The sequence below is a fragment of the Mustelus asterias genome, chromosome 19, assembly GCF_964213995.1.
Source record: "Mustelus asterias chromosome 19, sMusAst1.hap1.1, whole genome shotgun sequence".
In the NCBI taxonomy this organism is placed as follows: Eukaryota; Metazoa; Chordata; class Chondrichthyes; order Carcharhiniformes; family Triakidae; genus Mustelus; species Mustelus asterias.
In genome coordinates, this window is record NC_135819.1 from 55642999 (window position 1) to 55667701 (window position 24703).

The window sequence follows — 24703 nt, forward strand, 5'->3', positions numbered from 1 at the left end:
CCTAAATGAATACTTTGCATCGGTATTCACGAAGGAGAGGGGCGTGTTAACCGGGAGTGTCTCGGAGGGAGGTGTTGACCCGTTAGAGAAAATCTCCATTACAAGAGAGGAAGTGTTAGGTTTTTTAGGGAACATTAAAACTGACAAAGCCCCAGGGCCTGATGGCATCTATCCTCGACTGCTCAGGGAGACGAGAGGTGAAATTGCTGGGCCTCTGACGGAAATCTTTGTCGCTTCTTTGGACACGGGTGAGGTCCCTGAGGATTGGAGGATAGCGAATGTGGTCCCGTTGTTTAAGAAGGGTAGCAGGGATAACCCAGGAAATTATAGGCCGGTGAGCTTGACGTCCGTGGTAGGGAAGTTGTTGGAGAGGATTCTTAGAGACAGGATGTATGTGCATTTAGAACGGAACAATCTCATTAGTGACAGACAGCATGGTTTTGTAAGAGGGAGGTCGTGCTTTACAAATTTGGTGGAGTTTTTTGAGGAAGTGACAAAAACGGTTGATGAAGGAAGGGCCGTGGATGTCGTCTATATGGATTTCAGTAAGGCATTTGACAAAGTCCCACATGGCAGGTTGGTTAAGAAGGTTAAGGCTCATGGGATACAAGGAGAAGTGGCTCGATGGGTGGAGAACTGGCTTGGCCATAGGAGACAGAGGGTAGTGGTCGAAGGGTCTTTTTCCGGCTGGAGGTCTGTGACCAGTGGTGTTCCGCAGGGCTCTGTACTGGGACCTCTGCTATTTGTGATATACATAAATGATTTGGAAGAAGGTGTAACTGGTGTAATCAGCAAGTTTGCGGATGACACGAAGATGGCTGGAATTGCGGATAGCGAAGAGCATTGTCGGGCAATACAGCAGGATATAGATAAGCTGGAAAATTGGGTGGAGAGGTGGCAGATGGAATTTAATCCGGATAAATGCGAAGTGATGCATTTTGGAAGAAATAATGTAGGGAGGAGTTATACAATAAATGGCAGAGTCATCAGGAGTCTTGAAACACAGAGGGACCTAGGTGTGCAAGTCCACAAATCCTTGAAGGTGGCAACACAGGTGGAGAAGGTGGTGAAGAAGGCATATGGTATGCTTGCCTTTATAGGACGGGGTATAGAGTATAAAAGCTGGAGTCTGATGATGCAGCTGTATAGAACGCTGGTTAGGCCACATTTGGAGTACTGCGTCCAGTTCTGGTCGCCGCACTACCAGAAGGACGTGGAGGCATTGGAGAGAGTGCAGAGAAGGTTTACCAGGATGTTGCCTGGTATGGAGGGTCTTAGCTATGAGGAGAGATTGGGTAGACTGGGGTTGTTCTCCTTGGAAAGACGGAGAATGAGGGGAGATCTAATAGAGGTATACAAGATTATGAAGGGTATAGATAGGGTGAACAGTGGGAAGCTTTTTCCCAGGTCGGAGGTGACGATCACGAGGGGTCACGGGCTCAAGCTGAGAGGGGCGAAGTATAACTCAGACATCAGAGGGACGTTTTTTACACAGAGGGTGGTGGGGGCCTGGAATGCGCTGCCAAGTAGGGTGGTGGAGGCAGGCACGCTGACATCGTTTAAGACTTACCTGGATAGTCACATGAGCAGCCTGGGAATGGAGGGATACAAACGATTGGTCTAGTTGGACCAAGGAGCGGCACAGGCTTGGAGGGCCGAAGGGCCTGTTTCCTGTGCTGTACTGTTCTTTGTTCTTTGTTCTTTGTTCTTTGAAACCGGAGCATCCGGAGAAAACCCACGCAGACACAGAGAATGTGCAAACTCCACACAGATAGTGACCCGAGGCCGGAATTGAACCCAGGTCCCTGGCGCTGAGAGGCAGCAGTGCTAACCACTGTGCCACCATGCCACCCAATGTTACTGATGTAGTCAGCGGCTCAGAAAGACAAAAGAAATGAGGGTTAAAAAGCATCCAACAAAGGAAACTGATGGGGTTGAGCTCTTTATACAATACAAGGAGTATCATAAATGAGGCAGATGAAGTAAGGGCACAGATAGACACATGGCAGCAGGATGTCATTGCCATAATGGAAAGCTGACTAAAGGAGGGGCACAATTGGCAGCCCAATCCCTGGATATAAAGTTTTCAGACAGGATAGAGTGGGTAACAAAAAAAGGAAGGGGGTAACCTTATTGACTAAATAATCAATTACAGTTGTGAGAAGGGATGATGCACTAAATGGGTTAACAAATGAGGCTTTGACGTTAGGAATAAAAAAGGGGCAGTCACATTAGGAGTGTACTACAGACTCCCAAATATTGAGCGGGAGATAGAAGAACAAATATGTAGGCAAATTTCTGCCTGTATAAGAGAGCAATAATAGTAGGAGACTTTAACTATCCCGGGGCAGCACAGTCGCACAGTGGTTAGCACTGCTGCTTCACAGCGCCAAGGACTCGGGTTCGATTCCCAGTTTGGGTCACTGTCTATGTGGAGTTTGCACATTCTCCCCGTGTCTGCGTGGGTTTCCTCAGGGTGCTCCGGTTTCCTCCCACATTCTGAAAGATGTGCTGGTTAGGGTGCATTGACCCAAACAGGTGCCGAACTGTGGCGACTAGGGGAATTTCACAGTAACTTCATTGCAGTGTTAATGTAAGCCTTACATGTGACGAATAGATAAACTTTAACTTTATATCAACTGGGTTTCAAACAATGTGAGGGGCATTGAGGATGAAAAATTCATGTAGTGTGTCCAGAATATATTTTTTAAACAATACATGACAAGCCCAATGGAAGGAGACATAATTCTGGATTTAATCTTGGGAAATGAAGATAGGCAAGTGGATGAAGTGACAGTGGGCGACCACATCAGGGATAGTGACCTCAATTTGGTTAGATTTAGTATTATTAAAGAAAAGGACAGAGATAGATTAGGAGTAAAAGTTTTAAACTGGGGAAGGCAAATTTTATAAAACTGAGAATTGATTGGCTGAGCTGGATGGATAAGACTGCCAGAGGATAAATCAGTGGTAAACCAGTGGCAAGCACTAATAAGTGAGATCCTTAGGGTATAAAGCAGAGATATTCCCTCCAAAAATAAGAATGGTACTGCCAAATCTAGATCCCCGTGGTTGTATAGAAAATAACAGGGAAAGATTAAACAGAAAAAGAAGGCTTATGATATTCTCAAAAAACTGAACACTGCAGATAGCCTAGAGGAATATAGAAAGTGCAGGGATCAAGCAAAAAAAAGAAATAAGGAAATCAAAGAGAGGGCATGAAAAAGTATTGGCAAGCAAGATTACGGAAAACCCAAAGATATTTTACCAGTTTATAATGAGCAAAAGATCAGTTAAGGAAAAAGTGGGACCGATCAGATGAAGAGGGGAACTTGTGTGAAGATGCAGAGGACATGGGAAGAGTTTTAAATGATTTTATTGTCTCTGTATTCACAAAGGCATGGGACGATGTGCATATGGTAATCCTAGAGGAGCAGTATGAAATATTGGATGAGACAGTCATAATGAGAGAGGAATTTGAATCCCTCCCTTTTGCACCATTCTTCAAGCCACATATTCATCTTAGCTATCCTGACATTCCTACTCTGACTAGCATGTGGCACTGGTAGCAATCCCGAGATTACTACCTTTGTGGTTCTACTTTGTAGCCTAACTTCTAACTCGTAGATTCAGCTTGTAGGGCCTCATCCCATTTTTTTACCTGTCGTTGTTGCCTATATATAACCATGAGAGCTGGCATTTCACCCTCCCCCTCCAGAATGCCCTGCAGCCGCTCCGAGACATCCTTTACCTTTGCATCAAGGAGGCAACATACCATCCTGGAGTCTCATTTGCGTCCGCAGAAATGCCTGTCTACTCCCCTTACAATTGAATCCCCTATCACTATAGCTCTGCGACTCTTTTTCCTGCCCTCCTGCACCGCAGAGCCAGCTACAGTGCCATGAACCTGGCTGCTGCCACCTTCCCCTGGTGAGCCATCTCCTCCAACAGTATCCAAAATGGTATATCTGCTTTGGAGGGAGATGACGGTAGGAGACCCCTGCACTGCCTTCCTCCTCTTCCTCTGTCTGGTGGTCACCCATTCCCTATCTCCCTCAGTAATTTTTATCTGTGGTGTGACCAACTCACTGAACATGCTATCCACGACTTCCTCAGCATCATGGTCTAATGGTCTAACAGGATCTGCGGTTGGACATACTTCTTGCTTGTGACGGAGCCAGGAACACCGGAAGAGTCCCTGAACTCCCACATTGCACAAGAGGAGCATGACATGGGTCTGGAATCTCCTGCCATGACTTGATTCTTAAGTTAACTTAAAACAACAACTACAATGCCAAGAGAAAGAAGAGAAAGAACAAAAGAAAAACTACTTACCAGCCAATCGCTTACCTGCTGGCTGCGATGTCACTGTTTGATTTCTTTCTACCTCTCACTTGCCCTCGAGTCCCCCTCTCAGGTCCCCCTCTCCATTCCTCCCGAAGATGAGCACCTCGTCCCCTCAGCTCCAAATTCCCGATACCCTCACTCTGGCTGAATCTCTCTCCCACTGATGTGTACAAGCTCACTGGTCGAATAAAAAGGGCTAAAGCCAAAATTTACTTGAATTCCGCGGCAACGCCAAAATTATTTCAGGCCTGTCCAGGCCTTCTGCATTACATCATAAGGTTGGAGTTGAGATTGGAAGATTTAAGTATTATAAGGCTCATACCGTTCTTTGAAAGGGCTGTACCCATAATCCCTATCCTCAAACCAGATTGTGCTGTAAAATTATGTGGGGATTATAAACTACCTGTTAATCGAGGAGCTCAGGTAGACAGATACACTAATCCTAGAATTGAGAACCTCCATGCCAAATCAGCAGGAGGCCTGAAGTACACCAACTTAGACCTCATTCACACCTACCAGCAGCTGGAGTTGGATGAGGATTCTCAGAAGTTTCTTACCATCAACACCTACAAGGGACTATATCAGTACATGTCAACCTTTTGGAGTCGCATAGCATTGTACCATATTCCAATGTATGATGGAAAGTTTAATACAGTGCATTCTTAATGTATCAAGACAATGTCCTGATTACAGGAGCCTCAGCTGAGAAACGCAGGTCAAACTTAGAGGAAGTTTTGAGAAGATTTAAAGACGCGGGTGTCCATTTAAAATGAGAGAGAAATGCACTTTTGAGGCACATGAAGCTATATAATTGGGTTTCAGGGTAGATGATAAAGGCTTACATTCTTTGGAGGATAAAATTAAAGCCATAAAGGAAGTACCACAGCCTAACAATGTGTCCCGAGTTAAAATCATGCCAAGGAATGGTGAATTACTGAGGCAGATTCTTACAAAATATGTCTACAATCTTAGTCCCACTTCATCAGCTTTTGAAGAAGCATCAGAGTTGTAAATAGTGGGGGGGGAGCAAAAAATTAAGCATTTACCAAGGTTAAGCAGGCCTTACAGTCTTCGGCACTGTTTAGTTTATTTATTAGTGTCACAAGTAGGCTTACATTAACACTGCAATGAATTTACTGTGAAAATCCCCCAGTCGCCACACCCGGGCACCTGTTCAGGTACACTGAGGGAAAATTTAGCATGGCCGATGCACCTAACCAGCACATCTTTCAGACTGTGGGAGGAAACCGGAGCACCTGGAGAAAACAGACATGGGGAGAATGTGCAGACTCAATACAGACAGTTTTCCCAAACTGGGAATCAAACCTGGGTCCCTGGTGCTGTGAGGCAGCAGCGCTAACCGCTGTGCCACCGTGCCGCCACTGCTTGTGCACTTCGATCCACCCAAACCATTGGTAGTTACATGTTATGTATCATCTCATGGAGTGGGAGCAGTTTTGTCCAACGATATGTCAGATGGAGTGGAAAATCCAATTGCATTTTGTGTCAAGAACATTATCAGATGCAGAATAAAAAGTATTCTCAGATATACAAGGAAAGTCTGGCGGTAATTTATGTGGTGAAGAAATTTCATCAATATCTCTATGGTAGACATTTGACCATAGTATCAGATCACATGTTAGATAGACTTAGGATCTGCCTCCTCGCCCTGCTTCTGCTATAGCAACCCACCACTGACAAAAACTGCCAAGAAAATGGCTCAGGCTGAAGCATCGGCAGACAGTGAGCCAAGGACCTGCCTTTGGGCAGAGTACACTTGAATGAACGAACAAAAAGAGTGCACTAATGATATCCTTACCCATTGTGATCAAAGTAGTTCTTCCACAAAGGGGAGCCAGATTTGGAACTGGTGTGACAATGGATACAATTAAATTTAAATATCAATTCAGAGTGGGATTCATACCCCAGACCCTCTTGGGGCCCATTTATCCCAGCGTAGCTTGAAAATGATGTACAATTGCGGGGTCTCCATGTCTTGTGGGGATTAAATTAATGCATGTTTTTGATATCTTCTGACTGTTTTATTGAATTGCTGGGCTGGCCTGATTGCTCAGTGTAGCTGCTGAGCACAAATTTCTATCCCTGGCAGCATTTGTTCAAGCGCCTTCTGGTAATAGAGATTCCCTGGAGAACACTTGCATCCAGTACTAGCGAATAAAATGCCAGAGATCTGAGTTGTCTTCTGCGGCTTGGGGTATTGACAGATGCTCTGAACTGGCTACTTTGCATTCTGTACCTGCTGTGCATATGAGATTACTGGAATTGATGTGCTGTACTATATTCATGAAGGCGCCTGACTAATTCTTTGTAATAGGAAAAACCACTGCATGAAGCAGCCCGCACGATCCTTTAGCCCCATGCTGAAATGCAGCAGATGTACAGCTCCTGCCAGGATTACATTATTCAGGAAGTGTAATACAAGTGATACATTGCGCTGACATTGATTTACAATTGAGGGAGTAAATAGTTTCCCCATGGGGCTGGGGGAAGTGTAAGGTCAATAAGAAACTTTTGTGGCCTCTACTTGTTCATAGTAATGAGTGATGCATTATGAAGAATTATACTTTCAGTAGTGAAAGAGAGAATCCATTACAACACAAAACTATTAAAATGATTGTTCATCAGGCAAGACTGTTTATTGGCCTGCCGTTGACTTTATTTTTCACTTGTTTCTCCAAAGTGATTTCTGTTCGCCCACACTGATGCACCTCAATGAGCACCCGGAAACAAGGCTTTAGTACTGAAGGCTTTAATACATTAACAATGAAACTACTAACACAAATTCACCCGTTCAGACTGAAGGGGTCCTGCCGGAGCAGGGGGTCTTATACCCTGCCACCGGAGGCGGGACCCCACTGGAGTGTGCCATGATAACACTTAGGACAGGTAAACACCCTAACCCAACAACATAGTACAACCCCCATAACAACAACACCCTAGCCCAACAGTAACACAATAACAACCCCAGTGGTGAACCAACGATGGTTCACCACATTCACCCCTCCTTTAGGAACCAAAGGTGGCGGGGTGGATGAAAACAGACAATGACAAAAAAAATAACAGGATTCACAAGTCCAGACGGTCTGGAGGACCACACCGACGCTGCGATCTTCTCAACACCGGTTGCGAAACCGGAGCAGGTGCTTGCGGTGGCTCTCTCAAAGCAACATCTGGCTGTCCCCTCAAAGACTCCCGGGCCGGCCGGCCCTGGTGAGGCGATGGTGCAGGGGATCCTGGAACGTTTGGTGGTGGTGGTGGTGGTGATGATGGTGGCGCCGATCTCCGAGTCTCAGGCAAGCTGTACATGGGAGTAAAAGTGTTATGCACTGGTCCCGGTGCTGACCGCGCCACGTCTGGGGAAGTAATGAGGAGTAGTGGATCTGTGACTGGGGGAATAGGAGCGACAGGAGTTGCTACGTCCCCTGCGGGCGCCAGGTCTCTAATGGAGACAGTGTCCTCTCGCCCGTCAGGATATGCCACATAGGCATACTGAGGGTTGGCGTGGAGGAGTTGGACCGGTTCGACCAAGGGGTCGGACTTGCGAGCCCTCACATGGCGCCGCAGAAGGACGGGTCCTGGGTACGTCAACCAGGCTGGCAATGAGGTCCCCGAGGACGACTTCCGAGGGAATGAGAACATCCTCTCGTGGGGAGTAGCATTGGTTGCCGTACACAGGAGGGAGCGGATAGAATGGAGCGCAGTTGGAAGGACCTCCTGCCACCGGGAGACTGGAAGGCCCTTGGATTTCAGTGCCAGTAGGACAGCCTTCCAGACTGTAGCATTCTCCCTTTCCACCTGTCCGTTACCCGTAGGGTTGTAGCTCGTGGTTCTACTAGAGGCAATCCCGAATGAGAGCAGGAATTGCCTCAAGTCGTTGCTCATGAACGACGAGCCCCTGTCGCTATGAATATAGCAGGGGTACCCGAACAGGGTAAAAAGCTCACTGAATGCCTTGATGACGGTGGCAGTCGACGTGTCCGCACAGGGGAAAACAAACGGAAACCGGGAAAATTCGTCTATTATGTTAAGAAAATAGACATTCCGATCCGTTGAGGGAAGGGGGCCCTTAAAATCTACACTCAGCCTCTCAAAAGGGCGAGTGGCCTTGACCAAATGTGCCCGGTCCGGTCGATAAAAGTGTGGTTTGCATTCTGCGCAAATCCGACAACTTCTAGTAACTGACCTGACCTCCTCCACCGAGTAGGGTAGGTTGCGGGCTTTTATGAAGTGGTAGAGTCTGGTGACTCCAGGATGACACAGATCATTGTGGAGAGCCTTCAAGCGGTCCTCCTGCATGATGGCGCATGTTCCGCGCGAGAGGGCATCCGAGGGCTCATTGAGCTTCCCTGGACGATACATAATATCGTAATTATAGGTGGAGAGCTCAATTCTCCACCGCAAGATCTTATCGTTCTTGATCTTGCCCCTCTGCGTGTTACTGAACATAAACGCCACGGATCGTTGATCCGTGATCAGGGTGAACCGCTTACCTGCCAGGTAATGGCGCCAGTGTCTGACTGCCTCCACAATGGCCTGAGCCTCCTTTTCCACCGCTGAGTGCCGAATCTCTGGGCCTTGAAGGGTGCGGGAAAAAAACGCGACGGGCCTGCCTGCCTGGTTTAGTGTGGCGGCTAGGGCGAAGTCCGATGCATCACTCTCCACCTGGAAAGGGATGGATTCATCCACCGCGTGCATCGTGGCTTTCGAGATGTCGCTTTTCAAAACCTTGAAGGCCAATTGGGCCTCCGGCGTAAGTGGGAAGGTCGTGGACTTAATGAGCGGACGAGCTTTGTCCGCGTAGTTGGGGACCCACTGTGCGTAATACGAAAAGAACCCGAGGCATCTCCTCAGTGCTTTCGTGCTAGCGGGCAAGGGAAGTTCAGTGAGTGGGCGCATACGGTCTGGATCAGGGCCAATGACCCCGTTTTCCACCACGTATCCGAGGATGGCTAACCTACGCGTACGGAATACGCACTTCTCCCTGTTATAGGTCAGATTCAGGCGAGACGCAGTGCGTAGAAAGTGTTGGAGATTCGTGTCGTGGTCCTGCTGGTCATGGCCGCAGATGGTGACGTTATCCAGGTACGGGAAGGTAGCCCGCAACCCGTTCTGGTCCACCATTCGGTCCATAGCACGCTGGAAGACCGAGACCCCATTGGTGACACCAAATGGAACCCTGAGGAATTGGTATAGACGACCATCCGCCTCAAAAGCCGTATATTGTCGGTCCTCTGGGCGGATGGGGAGTTGATGGTAGGCGGACTTAAGGTCTATGGTAGAAAACACTCGGTACTGCGCAATCTGATTGACCATATCAGAAATGCGCGGGAGAGGATACGCATCCAGCTGCGTGTATCTATTAATGGTCTGACTATAGTCGATGACCATCCGAGGTTTGTTCCCGCTTTTGACTACCACGACCTGCGCTCTCCACGGACTAGCACTGGCCTGTATGATCCCTTCCTTGAGGAGCCGCTGAACCTCAGATCTAATAAAGATCCGGTCCTCAGCGCTGTAACGCCTACTTTTAGTAGCGATGGGCTTGCAGCCAGGTACCAGATTTTTAAAAAGGGATGGTGTAGTAATTTTCAGGGTGGATAGATTGCACGCGGGGCGCTTTGGGCAATTTGGAGGCTGCGGCTGGTTCCCTACTGCCAGTGAAGGGAGTGGCCCACCGTACTGTAGGATCACACTCCTCATGTGGGCCATAAAGTTTAGTCCGAGGAGAATTGGCGCGCAAAGGTGAGGTAGCACAAGGAGCCTGTATTGCTCGTAAACTGTGCCCTGTACCTCAAGAGTTACCATACATCGTCCTTGGATCGGTACAGACCGGGACTGTGATGCCATGGAAATTGTCTGTTTGGCAGGGAGAACCCGGAGTCCACACCTTTTAGCAGTTTCAGGGTGTATGAAACTTTCGGTGCTCCCACTGTCAAACAGACAATTCACAGTTCTGCCACTAACCTTTACCTCCATCATGGAATGTTCCAGTCTGTAATGCCTGGTCTGATCCAGAGAGATCGACGCCACCGTTGGCCCCTGGGCGTCACTGCATGCTGCCGATGTGGATGCTGAGGACCCCTGCTGGTCGCTGCTGCATGCTGCCGATGTGGATACTGAGGACCCCTGCTGGTCGCTCCTAGTCGTCGTGGACCATGATGGCCGCCCCCATGAATCGCATGTGGCCGAGGGCTCCAAGCGCAGCGACTCCTGGTGGTCTTCCTCCTCCTCTGTCTGCCACGATGGCGCCGTCCTGAGATCGCACGTGGTCGGACCTCGTGGGTACTGCAGCGCCGAAAGAGATGGTCTCCGTTCTGGAGGGTTACAAGCTGCACTGCCGTTTTTAGGTTTGGACCTGCAGACTTTGCCGTAGTGGCCTTTTTTACCGCACTGGCTGCAGATTGCCGTTCTTGCCGGACACTGTTGCCGTGGATGCTTGGCCCCACCGCAAAAATAGCATCGCTGGCCACCTGGAGCTGCCGCCGTCGTCGAATCGATCTGGGAGCGCGGGTTCGCGGGGCGAGGAGGGAGCAGAGCTTGCTCCAACCACGTTGACTGCACGTGGTCCTCGGGGTACAGCGCCAAGCTCTTCGACGCCGCCTCCAACCTCACGGCCATCCCCATTGCCTGGGTCAAGTTGAGTTCCCCCTTTTCTAATAATTTAAGTCTGATGTACGAGGACCCTACCCCTGCTACGAACGCGTCTCGGGCGAGGTCGTGCATGTACTGCTCGGCGGAGACATCCTTACAGTCACAACCCCTGGCAAGCTGCATGAGTTCATTGGCGTAGTCTTCTATGGTCTCGCCCGACTGCCGACGTCGTGTAGCGAGGAGATAACGAGCGTGAATCTCGTTGGGTGGCGTAATGTACCTATTCTTTAGGAGCTCGACGGCACCCTGGTAAGTGGAAGCTGCACGAATGGCTAGGTAAATCGTGTCGCTTACCCTTGCGTGGAGGACCTGGAGTCTATCACTGTCTGTAGTGATAGCTACCGAGGCTGCCAGGTAGTCCTCGAAGCACTTCCACCAATGTTCGAACGTGTTAGCTGCACCGACCGCACGTGGGTCCAGTGTCAGACGATCCGGTTTTAGGATCTGTTCCATATTCTCAGTTAATGTATTAAATTGATGCACCTCAATGAGCACCCGGAAACAAGGCTTTAGTACTGAAGGCTTTAATACATTAACAATGAAACTACTAACACAAATTCACCCGTTCAGACTGAAGGGGTCCTGCCGGAGCAGGGGGTCTTATACCCTGCCACCGGAGGCGGGACCCCACTGGAGTGTGCCATGATAACACTTAGGACAGGTAAACACCCTAACCCAACAACATAGTACAACCCCCATAACAACAACACCCTAGCCCAACAGTAACACAATAACAACCCCAGTGGTGAACCAACGATGGTTCACCACACACACTTTGTGTTTTCTAATGTTAAATCTTATACAAAGATGCTCCTTGGTCTCTAATTGGTTGCTAGGAGATGTGCCAAAAGGATGCCTGCAGTGGGTCAGCCCCGACCTTTCTGCTCTCCTGACGACACAGTTGTCTTTTGAAGTCCATTTCATGATACTCCTATTGCTACTATTTACAAGACATTTTGTGCGTGCAATCTCTTGGCCTATGTGAATCATAAGGTAGAAATTACAGGTACTAATTTGTTTGCATGGGTTTCCGAATTGGTTGAGGTTCTATGACAGGAAAATTAGTATTTGACTGGAATTAGCTGGCAATGTTCAAAATAATTGACAGATTTGAATAATGTCAAGCCTGATTTTATTCAATAACAGCAGCAACTTGTATTTAAATAGTGCCTTTAATGTGCGGTAAACATCCTAAGGCACTTCACTCGAGTGCGACCAAGCAACATTTGACATCGAGACGCATACAAGCTGTTGGAACAGACAACAAAAAAGCTTGGTCAGAGGGGTAGGTTCCAAGGAGTTAAAGCAAAATACTTGCAAATGCAAGAGATCTGACAGAAAAACAGAAAGTGCTGGAAAAAAAACAGCTGGCCTGGCAGCATCTGTGGAGAGAGAAGGAAAATTCATATTTTGAGCCGAACATGACTCTTCTTTGGAAAGTTCTGATGACGAGTCGCACTGGGCTCGAAACGTTAACTCTCTTTCTCTCCCCACAGGTGCCGTCAAATTTGCTGGACTTTTTTCCAGCGCTTCCTGTTTTTATTTTGTATTTCAAAGAGGAGTGAGCTAGAGAGGCAGAGAGAGAAATTGAGGTGAGCTTTGGAAATGGGCAGATCAATGCGTGGCCACCACTGGCAGTGGGACCAAAATTGAGAAAGCTCAAGGTGCCAGAGGAGGAGAAATTCAGAGGGTGGTGAAGAGTTTTAGGGTTGCAGGAAAGGGCAGCAACAAGGCCATGGAAGGATTGGAAAACGAGGATGAAAGTGAAGATCGCACCGGCAGGATCTCCCAGTCCCGCCAATGTGAACGTAGAATTCGGTGGTGCTGGGAAGTTCCGGCCAAGGCCTTGCCAATTTAAGTCAGCAAACACAGCTGATGAGCGATGGGTGTGAGTTAGGATGCTGTCAGCAGAGTTTTGGATGAGCTCAAGTTTATGGAGGGTGGAAGATGGGAAAGTGGCCAGGAGCATGTTGCAATAATCAAATCTAGAGGTAATAAAGGCATGGTGAGGATTTCAGCAGCAGATGGACTGAGCTTTCACACTAAAACTAAACACTGTAATGAAATCAGAGAATCAAGATGCTGCTCCTTCTTGGGCCCCGATTGCCAAAAAACTTATAATTAGATTTGGTCTATATTTTATACCTGTGGAGTTAAGAAACATTTTGCCTCATTGAAATCTTTGTGTTGACTGAGTGATGACTGATGTAATGCAGCTCTTTAAACTGAGGCAGGTCTGTGCCAAGTCGGGAAATTTCCCAACTCGAGCAGCTCACCTTGGTAGCGAGAATCCTGATCATTGTCTTTGGTTCCTGCCACAAGGTCCATTCTCCAGCCTCTTTCCCCCCCTCTGGCAACTGTCTGAGACTGAACCAAACCTTGGTGCCACCTTTCACTCCAAGGTGAACTTTGAACCACATGTCTGCAACATCACAAAGACCCACCAATTCCAGCTCCTCATCATTGCCCTAGTCCACCCCAGCCTCAGCTCATCTGCTGCTGAAACCTTCATGGGATGGCACAGGGGTTAGCACTGTTGCCTCACAGCGCCAGGGACCTAGGTTCGATTCCCGGCTTGGGTCACTGTCCGTGCAGAGTCTGCACGCTCTCCCCATGTCTGCGTGGGTTTCCTCTGGGTGCTCCAGTTTCCTTCCACAGTCCGAAAGAGTGCTGGTTGGGTGCATTGACCATGCTAAATTCTCCCTCAGTGTACCCGAACAGGCACCGGAGTGTGGCAAATTGGGGATTTTCACAGCAACTTCATTGCATTGTTAATGTAAGCCTAGTTGTGACACTAATAAATAAACTTAAACAGGTTGTTTTTGTTACATCTCCAGTTGACAATTTGAATGCACTCCTGGCTAGCCTCCCACATTACTAGCTTCTGTAAACATGAGGGCATACAACCTCCGCTGGCTCTCAGTAAAGCAGTACCTCGAATTAAAAATCCTCATCCTTGGCTTCAGTTGTCTCTAGGGCCTCACTATCTCTGACTCTCTCTCGACCTGATTTCCTCCATTAATTTTAGCCTCTTGAGCATACCCAATTTTAATCATTGAACTATTGGCGGCCATGCAAAGGGCCAAAACTCTGAAACACTCTCCCCTAAGCTCTCAGGTTCCCCACTTTATTTTTCTCCTTTAAGATGCTGCTTTAAACTTTTCTTTTTGACCAAGCTTTTGATCATCTTGTTATGTGACTGAGTGTCAAATTTTGCTTGGTAATGCTCCTGTCAAATGCCTCGCAATGCTTCGCCACGCTCAAGGTGCTATATAAATGCAAGTTGTTGTTGTAGATGAAGCACCCTGGAATCCAGCTGGGGAAACAGGAGTATTCATGTTGCTCATTCAATTTCTTCTGCCATCGCCAATGCTTTTTCTCTCCTCCTTCTATCTGTCTCTTCATGATTGGTTCTTTACCTTACCAAATAACTACTTGTCTACAGAAAGGATAATGGACTTTACTCCCTGCATTCATTCGACTTAAAGGCAAATAAGGTATCAAGATACAAACGATGTGCTTCACACCTTGCTGGTGAGCTATTCTACACTCCGGGTTGTGGCTTGTGTCACCATGGGGCAGCACGGTGGTTAGCACTGCTGTCTCAGAGCGCCAGGGACCCGGGTTTGATTCCCGGCTTGGGTCACTGTTTGTGCGGAATCTGCACATTCTCCCCGTATCTACGTGGGTTTCCTCTGGATGCTCCAGTTTCCTCTGGGTGATCCAGTTTCCTCCCACAGTCCGAAAGATGTGCTGGTTAGGTGCTTTGGCCATGCTAATTTCTCCCTCAGTGTAACCCGAACAGGCGCCGGAGTGTGGCGACTAGGGAATTTTCACAGTAACTTCATTGCAGTGTTAATGTAAGCCTACTTGTGACCCTAATAAATAAACTTTAAACAATGGAGTAAATGTCCTTTGGCTCTTTCTAATATAATCTGTCATTGTTGTGTATGTATTTAGCAAAGCAATGTGCAAGAAGAGAACCACAAAATAGACCTTGTAAATTTAAACGTTGGGAAAGTCTTTATTGCAAGTGTGCACTGTCCCACAGCCAAATCCTAGACTGCTTACCGGGATTCCACACTGGGAGGAGCTAACCATCCCCCTCCGCCAGCGGTGACATGACCTTTTAAAGGAGCAGTACGCATCCCAAATGCCCCCTCGCCTTCCCCAACATATATCTCAGATTTTTTAATAGTGTGGTGCAAGCTTGGCGGAAGGTGATGTGAGTGGTAATTAGTTCATTTTTCTTCATGCGGACTTGGAATATTTATACATTCCACTCTGAAGAATTTTGAGAAGTATGTGTCAAACAAATGTAATATAAAAAACTAGTTCATGGAATGTCTCCTGTCATGGCGATGTGCTGTACCGGGCATCAACATATGCTCTCAATAAAATGAAATATCAGACCAGGGATTTGATAAACTTTTCAAAACTGGTACTTTGTTTTATCTTCCCTTTCCAAAACAAAACTAGGACATTTTAATGAAATATAGATCATTCAATATTCTGCCTCTGGAATCCATTTTCAGATGGTGAAAAGTAGTGTGAAACTATTTAATTGAAAGGTACTGGGTTATTAAAAATTTATGAATGTTGCTAAAATTTGTAAAAAGTTTAACCCATTGATTCCGATCCATTTCCTGTGAAGTGCATGGATGAGAGATGGATGTGGTTCCCATTTGTTCTGGAAAAGACAGCCCTCTTACATTCAGATATTTTGGCTATTGACAAACTTAGTTGAAGGATCAAAGCCTCTACTATAACAGTATCAACAACAGGAGTATCACACCATTGATTATTTCCAAAGATATCCTGCAAAGACTGCTATAAAGGGCATAGAATGTTGTGGGTTCCTCAAATCACCGCCATCAAGGACTTGCAACAAAGATAATTATTCCTAAGCTCAACAACTACAGAGACCACTTGTACTCTGCTCAAGACCCCAAGGATAACTCCCGTGCTCCCACCGCATGACCTCTTATGTAGCCATGTCATCACATTCTCATGTGACCACTAAGTCTCCATATGGTATTGTATAGTAGATGGACCTCACCACATCCAAGCAAAAGAAGTGGAGAAGTAATGGTTTAATAATGCCAAATTTGATTTTATCAGCTGGTTATTAGGAGGAAGATGGATAGCCTGGATTAGGTAATGGATTTTAGGGCAAGATTTTCTGGCCACGCGCGCCCCAAGACTGGAAATTCCTGCCCGAGGTCAAATGTTAAATGGTCCATCAAATTTTCGTTCTCGCCCACTACAACTCCTGTAATAGGTGGGATGGGAAAATTTCACCTCGAGCTTTGAGAGGAGGAGATGAAACTTTGCTGATTTTAATGAGGTGAGGATGAGGGTGGACAATGTAATGTGCCTACGGAAGAACATGTGCCTCTAAGTGATGAATTTGTCCATCCTAAACTATTGCACTTCTAGAACGTTCATCCTTGCTGGCAGTGTTGGTGGTTGTGAGCCGACTGCCAAAACTGGTAAGAGTGTGAATTGCATATGATCACAGAGTGTGATAGATTGCAGACCAATTCGAAAGTTGGAAGTTTTTCTTTCTAACTTTTGAGAGACAGACATCAAAACTACTCAATAAAAGCAAATTACTGCAGATGCTAGAATCTGAAACCAAAAGAAAAAATGCTGGAAAATCTCAGCAGGTCTGGCAGCATCTGCAAGGAGAGAAAAGAGCTGACATTACGATTCAGATGATAAGGGAGTTATCCTTGGGGTCTTGAGCAGAGTACAAGTGTTCTATGTACCTGTTGAGCTTAGGAATAAACTACCTTTGTTGGAACTCTTTGATGTCAGATGATCCAGAAAGGGTCACCTGGACACAGAATGTCAGCTCTTTTCTCTCCTTACAGATGCTGCCAGACCTGCTGAGATTTTCCAGCATTTTCTCTTTTGGTTTCAAAACTACTCAATTTTGAAAAGTAAGCGAGGGAGTTTCACTCAGCTGTGAATTACATAAATTTCTCCTTTATGAAATATTGATGAGTTCTGTTGCTGATCACACATTAGGGAAAAGGGACTTGTAGCACCTGTCTCCCAGTAACATTTCACATGCAATAAGTTATTTTGAGATGTCCTGACTGCTCTTACGTAAGTGAATGCAACCATTTTGCATATGTCAAGCTCTCAAGTCACAATGAGTTGAAAAAAAAAACAGTCTTACAAATCATAGAATCCTGACAGTGCAGAAGGAGGCTATTCGGACCATTGAGTCTGTTCTGAGTATCTTACTTCTCCCCTACCCTATCCCCTTAGCACCATACGTTTAGCATGGCTAATCCACCTAACCTAGACATCTTGGGACACCAAGGGGCAATTTAGCCTAGCCAAACAACATAACTGGCACCTCTTTGGACTGTGGGAGGAAACTGGAGCATCCGGAGGAAACCCACAGAGACACAGAGAGGACGTGCAAACTCCACACACAATGTCACCCAAGGCTGGAATTGAACCTGGGTCCCTGGCGCTGTGAGGCAGCAGTGCTAACCACTGTGCCACCGTACAATTATATATCACTTTTCATGACCACTGAGTGTTTAAAGTGCTTTGCAGCCAATGAAGTACTTTTGAACTCCAGTCACTGGTGTGATGTAAGGAACACACAGCAGCACTGTGATAACGACTAGATAATTTGTTCTTTATTGTGATGTTATTTGAGGGTTGAATATTGGCCAGGATATTGGGAATAAGTCTCCTGCTCTTCATTAAATAGTGGCATATGATCTTTTACAATCACCCAAGTATTCCAATGGAATGTTGGTTTAATGTCTCACCTGAAAGATAGCACCTTAGATTAGAATGTCAGCCTTACATAGGAATTAGGAGCAAAAGTGGACAATTCAGCCCTTCGAGCCTGCTCTGCCATTCAATCAGATCATGGCTGATCTCTCCCTGGTCTCAAATCCACCTCCCCACCTGTTCCCCATATCCCTCTTTCCCTTTTTTATTAGAAATATATCTACCTCCCTCTTGAAACCATTCAACGATTCAGACTCCACCATGTCAAGGGGCAGGAAGTCCCATAAATTCACCACCCTCTGCGCGAAGTAGTTCCTCCTCATCCCAGTTTTAAATCTACCAGCTCTCAACTTATACCTGTGAACTCTTGTTCTAGATTGCCCCACAAGGAGAAGCATTTGGTCTGTGTTTACTTTATCAATCCCTTTTAGTATTTTATATACCTTGATCAGATCCCCTCTCATTCTTCTAAACTCCAGTGAGTATTAGTCCAAACTGTTTAATCTCTCCTCATACGTCAACCATTTCATCCCCGGTATCAATCTGGTGAACCTTCTCCAAACTGCCTCCATTGCCACCACATCCTTCCTCAATAAGGAGACCAAAACTGGACACAATTCTCTAGATGTCGTCTCACCATTACCCTATACAAATGTTTCCTTTTGTGGGGAAGAGCAGAACTGGTGACCATCAGCATAAGATAGTCACCAAGAAATCCGATCGGAAATTCAAGAGATGCCCCTCCACCCAAAGGGTTGTGAGAAAGTGAGCCTTGATTTTTGTTCTCCAGTCTTGCTGTGGGAGTTGAACCCAAAGCCCTGTGTCTGAGGCAAGAGGCCAACTGGGCCACGGCGGACACTGTGGCCACCTATTAGGTGGGTGGTTAAAGTAGGAATGCTGACTATGATATCAGTATGCCCTTTGAGTAGCATCATGTCTCTAATGCCACATGAACCACTGGAAAAAATAACTGGAGACTCAATTTAACATATTCAAAGGACAGTTTCTCCCTTCCAGCAACATTCTGTCAAAGTACTAAACATGTCAGCTGCTGTGCACTTATTCTGTCCTCCTTTAGAATTCTGCAGACAAAGAAAAACACCATTTCAATGAATTTTAGCAGAGCAGTTTTAATGCGAGGGCCCTGTTTTTCAAAAGCTTTATTAATTGATGAATCATCCTTCCCAAAGAATTTAGTAAGCACATCCTTGACAGTATTTTAACAATGATTTTTTTCATTTTTCTCTGACATTTGTAGCCTTTTTCCTTCAAATTACATCTTTTCATTGTGCTTATTCATGTCGCACCTACTTCTTGTATTCGAGCCGAGATTCTCAGAAGTCAATTTTTAGACAGCCCTTAAAGTGGACTCAGGTCATTTAAAAAATTCATTCATGGGATGTGGGCATCGCTGGCTGGGACAGCATTTCTCGTTGCCCTTGAACAGAGTGGCTTGCCACGCCAATTCTGAGGGCATTTATGAGTCAGCCACATAACTGTGGATCTGGAGTCACATGTAGGCCAGACCGGGTAAGGATGACAGATTTCCTTCCCGAAAGGACATGAATGAACCAGATGGGTTTTTACAACACTCATGGTCATCATTAATTCCAGATTTTTATTGAATGGAAATTCCACCATCAGTCATGGTGGAATTCGAACCTGGGTCCTCAGAGTTGGGTCTCTGGTCTCTTTTTCTGGAGAAGGAAACAGCAGGAGATGATCCACAATCACAGGACCTGTAAACATTTAACTGTTATGTAATGAATTAATGTAGCTTTCTAATTGGGTGAAAGGCAATGTCATTCCATCTTTCCATTGTACATCTTGGAGAGGATAACATTGCCAGCAACTCTGCTGTTTTGCCATTTTATTTTTCCTGCGGCTTTGAATCCTAAAGACTTATGGTTTGCAAGGGTTCACTTATTGAACTTGGATCATATCTGTCTAGTTCTACTGTTGTTGGATGACAAAATGGCATTGTCCTCCCCTGGTGGTTGGAAAGTCACATGAATCCGTTACACAAGGGAATGCTTAGTGGCAGTAATAGGCTTGTTGAGAGCTGAGGTTGAGTTGGAGGATAGGTAATCCTGTTCAGAGATGGGACCCGGAGTAAAGGATGTGCTGGGAGTGAAGGAGGGCAAAGTGCCTGGTGAGACTGACAGATGAATCAATGGCCTCAATTCCTGATAGAAAGAAATCCACATATGCCTTAAAAATAAGGATGAAGGTTGTTGGAAGAGGCCTTCAGGATTTGCCTTTAGTCGGAAGCTCAGTTGAAATTTTTCACCCCTGTTGCCACCCAGTGAATCCAGCACATTCTGCAATAGTTTCGTTTCATTCTTTCACAGGTTTTGGGTGAGCTGCCTTCTTGAACTGCTGCAGCCCATGTGATGCAGGAACACCCACACTGCTGTTAGGAATTAGTAACAGTGCCCACCGTTCTCAGTAAGATGACTTGAATCTCTGGCTGTTGATAACCTGAGGTGGATAGTGTTGGGATTTTTTGCAGGGGGAGGGTGTGGGCATTGGGGGCAGAGGGTTGCAATACATCATTGACACATGTTTTGTTTTGTTTTCTAATGTCTGTGATAAGAAAACTCAACAGAGGAGTAACACGCACTCACCATTAGTGAAGAAAAAAATATACCAACAGCGAGTTACGTGTGTAGAAATCTGTGGGGATCAGACATTCGGTAGGTCAGACAGCATCAGTGAGCGAATACAGAGGTTAATGTTTGGGATGAATTTGTCAAGCACAAAATATGCCTCACCTTTTTTTGAAAGAGTCATACAACTTTGAACACTTAATGTCTCCACCTTCAATTATCCTATCTGGCACATCTTTCAGATTACCGTTGATGCATCATTTTCCAATAGAAACTCCAAGAATTCTAACCTGCTATTTTCAAATATTATATTCATCGTCCTCCAAATCATTCTGTCTATTGTTACAGCATTGAATTCTTCCCAGCCTCTGCAAATCACTTCAGCAAACATCATTGAGTGGAAGAAAAAAACACCCACAAGAAAGTAGATATAAAAATATTGACTTTAAGCAGTGTTTCCCTCTGTGCAAAATCTCTGCACACCAGAAGGATGGGGGTGGTGGGTGGGGGGATACAGGAAAACCCAGACTAAGCCAACCATATCAGGAAGCTGCGGCACACTTATCTAACTTCCGGAATCACGCAATCTACAGGTGATCCTGGGCCCCAATAAATTGATGCTGATCTTTGCTATGTGATACACCCCTCTCTCCTTTCCCCTCCAGTCCCAGAGGTATGGATTACACATGTTATCTGTAAGAAGAAGACTGGATCTGTGTTTTTCAGAATGGATTGAACCTTATTAAGTTTAATTAAACATGGCAACTTGGAACACTGAACGGAACAGAAATACAGCACCCACTCCACTCGTGGCTCCTTCCGCCACTAATGTCACTGTTGTGCAGTGGTTGTCTGTTGACCTGTCTCCCACCCAGTCCCTAACCCCTCACCTTGTCCAATCCTGTCCCTTACCATGCCTTCAGCTCGCTGCCCTGCTTGCCTTGACCTATCCCCACCCTGATCCTGGCCCCTTTCCCCCTCTCACCGCCCTGCTCGCTACCCTATTCCAAATCTCTTGCTGCCTCCTGCTCGCTTCTCCCTCACTACCCTGCTTCCAACCCCTCACCACCAGCGAGAGCGGCAGCAGGGGCTCGGGAGAAGGGTGGTCAGTGGGCAGCAGAAAGGAGCAGCGAGTGGTTGGGAGTGGGACACGGAGACTGGGGCAGAAAGCAAGAGATAACATTTGTTAAAGGTAACGCAATAATAGGAATTTTTCATTTTGCAATGTCACATCAAAGCTATCAACTCACTCTTGATGCTGATACAAAATGTATGTCATAAACGGCACAAAACAATAAAATAATCGGAATGTGGTGCAAGAGCTAATTTTCTGAAAATGTAGATCTTTTAACTTTAGCAATGCTCAGTTCGCTGTTGTAGTTTATTTATGTGGCATTCAAATTGATTTCTGAATGACCTGCACAGCGTTCTGCAAATTACGTTCAGAGAATCTTTGGTCAGTGTTATTCACATTTGGAGAAGATTGAGTGAATATGGCAAAGGGACATTCCTACCTTATGAAACAATTTTCAGGCAGGAATTCTTTTTCTGAAACGCACAGAAATCCACAGATCCATATTCGTTGCTTTATTGATATTTGCTGGAATGTGGATTGCAGCAGAAACAAGTGATAGATTGAACCTGAAATCTGTCAATATCTTACGGTGGAACTCCACACAGTATGCTTACCAACTGAACTATTAGAGTCTACCAGAGCATAATAAAACCAGTGGTTCAATGTTACTAACCAATTGGGCATCTTTAGATAGAAAACCTAGTGAAATGGCATATTAACTATTTTACCAGGTAAACAATACACTTGTAAGTACTAAAAAGAAAATAAGATGTGAAAGTTCTGCGCTGTTGTTTTAAGCTCCTAACTTGAGAAGTTTAGAGATTTGTGATTTAAGGAAAATACTCCGGCTTGCTGTAAATCCTCAGTAGAAGACAACATTCAATTGATATGCTCCCCGGAAGGGTAGGGGGTTCTAGTTCAGATGGGCAGCATTGTTGGTGCAAGCTTGGAGGGTCAAAGGGCCTGTTCCTGTGCTGTAATTTTCTTTGTCCTTCTAAATGTTTCGACATTTAGTTAGACATATTAAACTGCAGGATTAGGGTTATTAACCAATCAATACACTGATCTTATTGAATGAACCAGGCAGAGGTGATGGTAAATAGACAGAAGGATCATGAAGTTTCACTTTTCTCTTAACTATTATCATAATCTTGTGCATTCATGCAAATTGATAACTGTGCCTTTTATTCAGCATGCTAAAGCAGACAGATTACGACAATTTAATGGTTTCTATAAAGGTTCATTCAAAAAGAGTAGTAGTTAATTTAGTTGCTTTAACCTTAATTGTCAAAGTGGTGCCAGAATCTCTTTCCTTGACACTTAGCTGTGCTGAACCACTTTAATGAAGCGGCTGATTTATGGGACTACATGTCCATTACCTGATATCGTTTGAAAGAGTTTGAGGTGGTTATTAATTAACATGGCTGCAGAATTTAAATGAGTTTATACACGTAGACTGGAATTCTCCGACCTCATCCGCGGCTGGGATTCTCTGGTCCTGCTGTTGTGAATGGAGATTTGGCTGAGCACCAAATTCTCTGTTCTCGCTGGCAGTTCTGGTGGGGCATATCACACCGGAGATTTCCGACCATAAACTTTTTAGTTGAGAATATAAATCAAATCTATTTTATATATATATTTCTGAAAGTTTAAATGTGATCCTGTCATCTATTTTTGAGTACAAAAGGCTTTCCGTCACAGGTGACTGTCGTACTTATTGCATTTTTGGTGATAGTGACTGTTGTGAATCTACACAAAAGTTGAAAGTTATTTATTTGTCACACGTAGGCTTACATTAACACTGCAATGATGTTACTGTGAAAATCCCCTAGCACCTGTTCAGATATAATGAGGGAGAATTTAGCATGGCCAAGGCACCTAACCAGCACATCTTTTGGACTGTGGGAGGAAACCTGGAGTAAACTCACACAGGCATGGGGAGAACGTGCAGACTCCACACAGACAGTGACCCAAGCCAGGAATCGAACCCGGGTCCCTGGCGCTGTGAGGCAGCTGTGCTAACCACTGTGTCACTCTTATACTTTATACCTTATACATATACTTTTCAAATAGGCTACCAATGACACAACGCAGTAGATAGATAAATTAACAGGTGATTTGCTCAGGAAAGTAAGTGGCTGATCATAAATGAAATTATTTTCATTCTTAGATCTCTGAATATCTAGGGATCGGTCCTTTTAAACTGCAACTGCAAAAGAAAGGGAATTTTTATCATATCATTGATTGACTCCACACCAGAATATATTCCATTTTCTGTGAAAGAATTATGAATTCCTTTGAACATAAAAATAGCGGGTGAGAAAACCGAAGATGTAGGTGAAAGCATAATTTAGGGCGGTGGGGTCAAGCAAGGAATTTTTGAAATAGGAATCCGTTTTACAATATACTTCACCAGACTTTGTAAAGGTTTGCTCTACGCTGGGAGAGCATTTTAAATCAATCAAAATGGCAACATTTGAATGGTTGCAAAATTGATATTAGAAACGTAACCTAGTTTATGAAGTATTGTTATTTCAGTAAGATTGATTTTTCTCAAATTGTTTTATTGTGATTTAAAATGTAAGTATACACAATGACCATTTGGACACCAACAAACAGAACTGTGTTCGTGCCTGGGTATAGAATATTTGAACACTTCTGCAATGTCAGGCCATATCTTCTCTGCTCAACGTGAAATCTTCATTTCTTTTAGATACCTAAACCAAATTAGAATTTGTGTATTAATTCTAACAAGGGTGGTCCTCCTCAGCAATGATTGCTTATCCTGCATCATTGAAATTGCTGCTGTTTGACTGGTGGATTTGTGAAGTTGGTTTCTCCCCCATCCCAGCTCCATACATTTCCATTTTCCTTCCCTCGCTTCAGTCAGTGACCTTTCTCCTGATTAACCCAGTTGACGTTAGGAGACTGTTGGCAAAGGATGAGACCCTAACTCTTGAATCTCGCTATATAAGTACACTTAAGGTGCTAGTCTCTAGGGTTTGAACCATTTTATTTGCACCTTGCAGGTTTGAAATGAAATAAGCCAGCATTGAAAATTGTCACAGTCTGGTAATGCTAACTTGTCTTCTCGGGTATAATGACGACAGGATTTTCCCCTCAGCTTCTGCTGCTTTTTGGTGATGGGTAAACTGGCTGGTGACCTGTCTCTCTTGACCCCTAACTAATTTATAGTCAAATGTATTTTCCAGTGGAGACAAAGTGGTTGGCTGTTTGA

General features: G+C 45.3%; 1 protein-coding gene across 2 annotated transcripts in view; it reads left to right on the forward strand.

Annotated features, from left to right (window-relative positions):
• The window catches only part of LOC144507961 (voltage-dependent calcium channel subunit alpha-2/delta-1), a 669448-nt gene that overhangs the window by 150527 nt on the left and 494218 nt on the right, over nt 1-24703 (forward strand). The window lies entirely within an intron of this gene.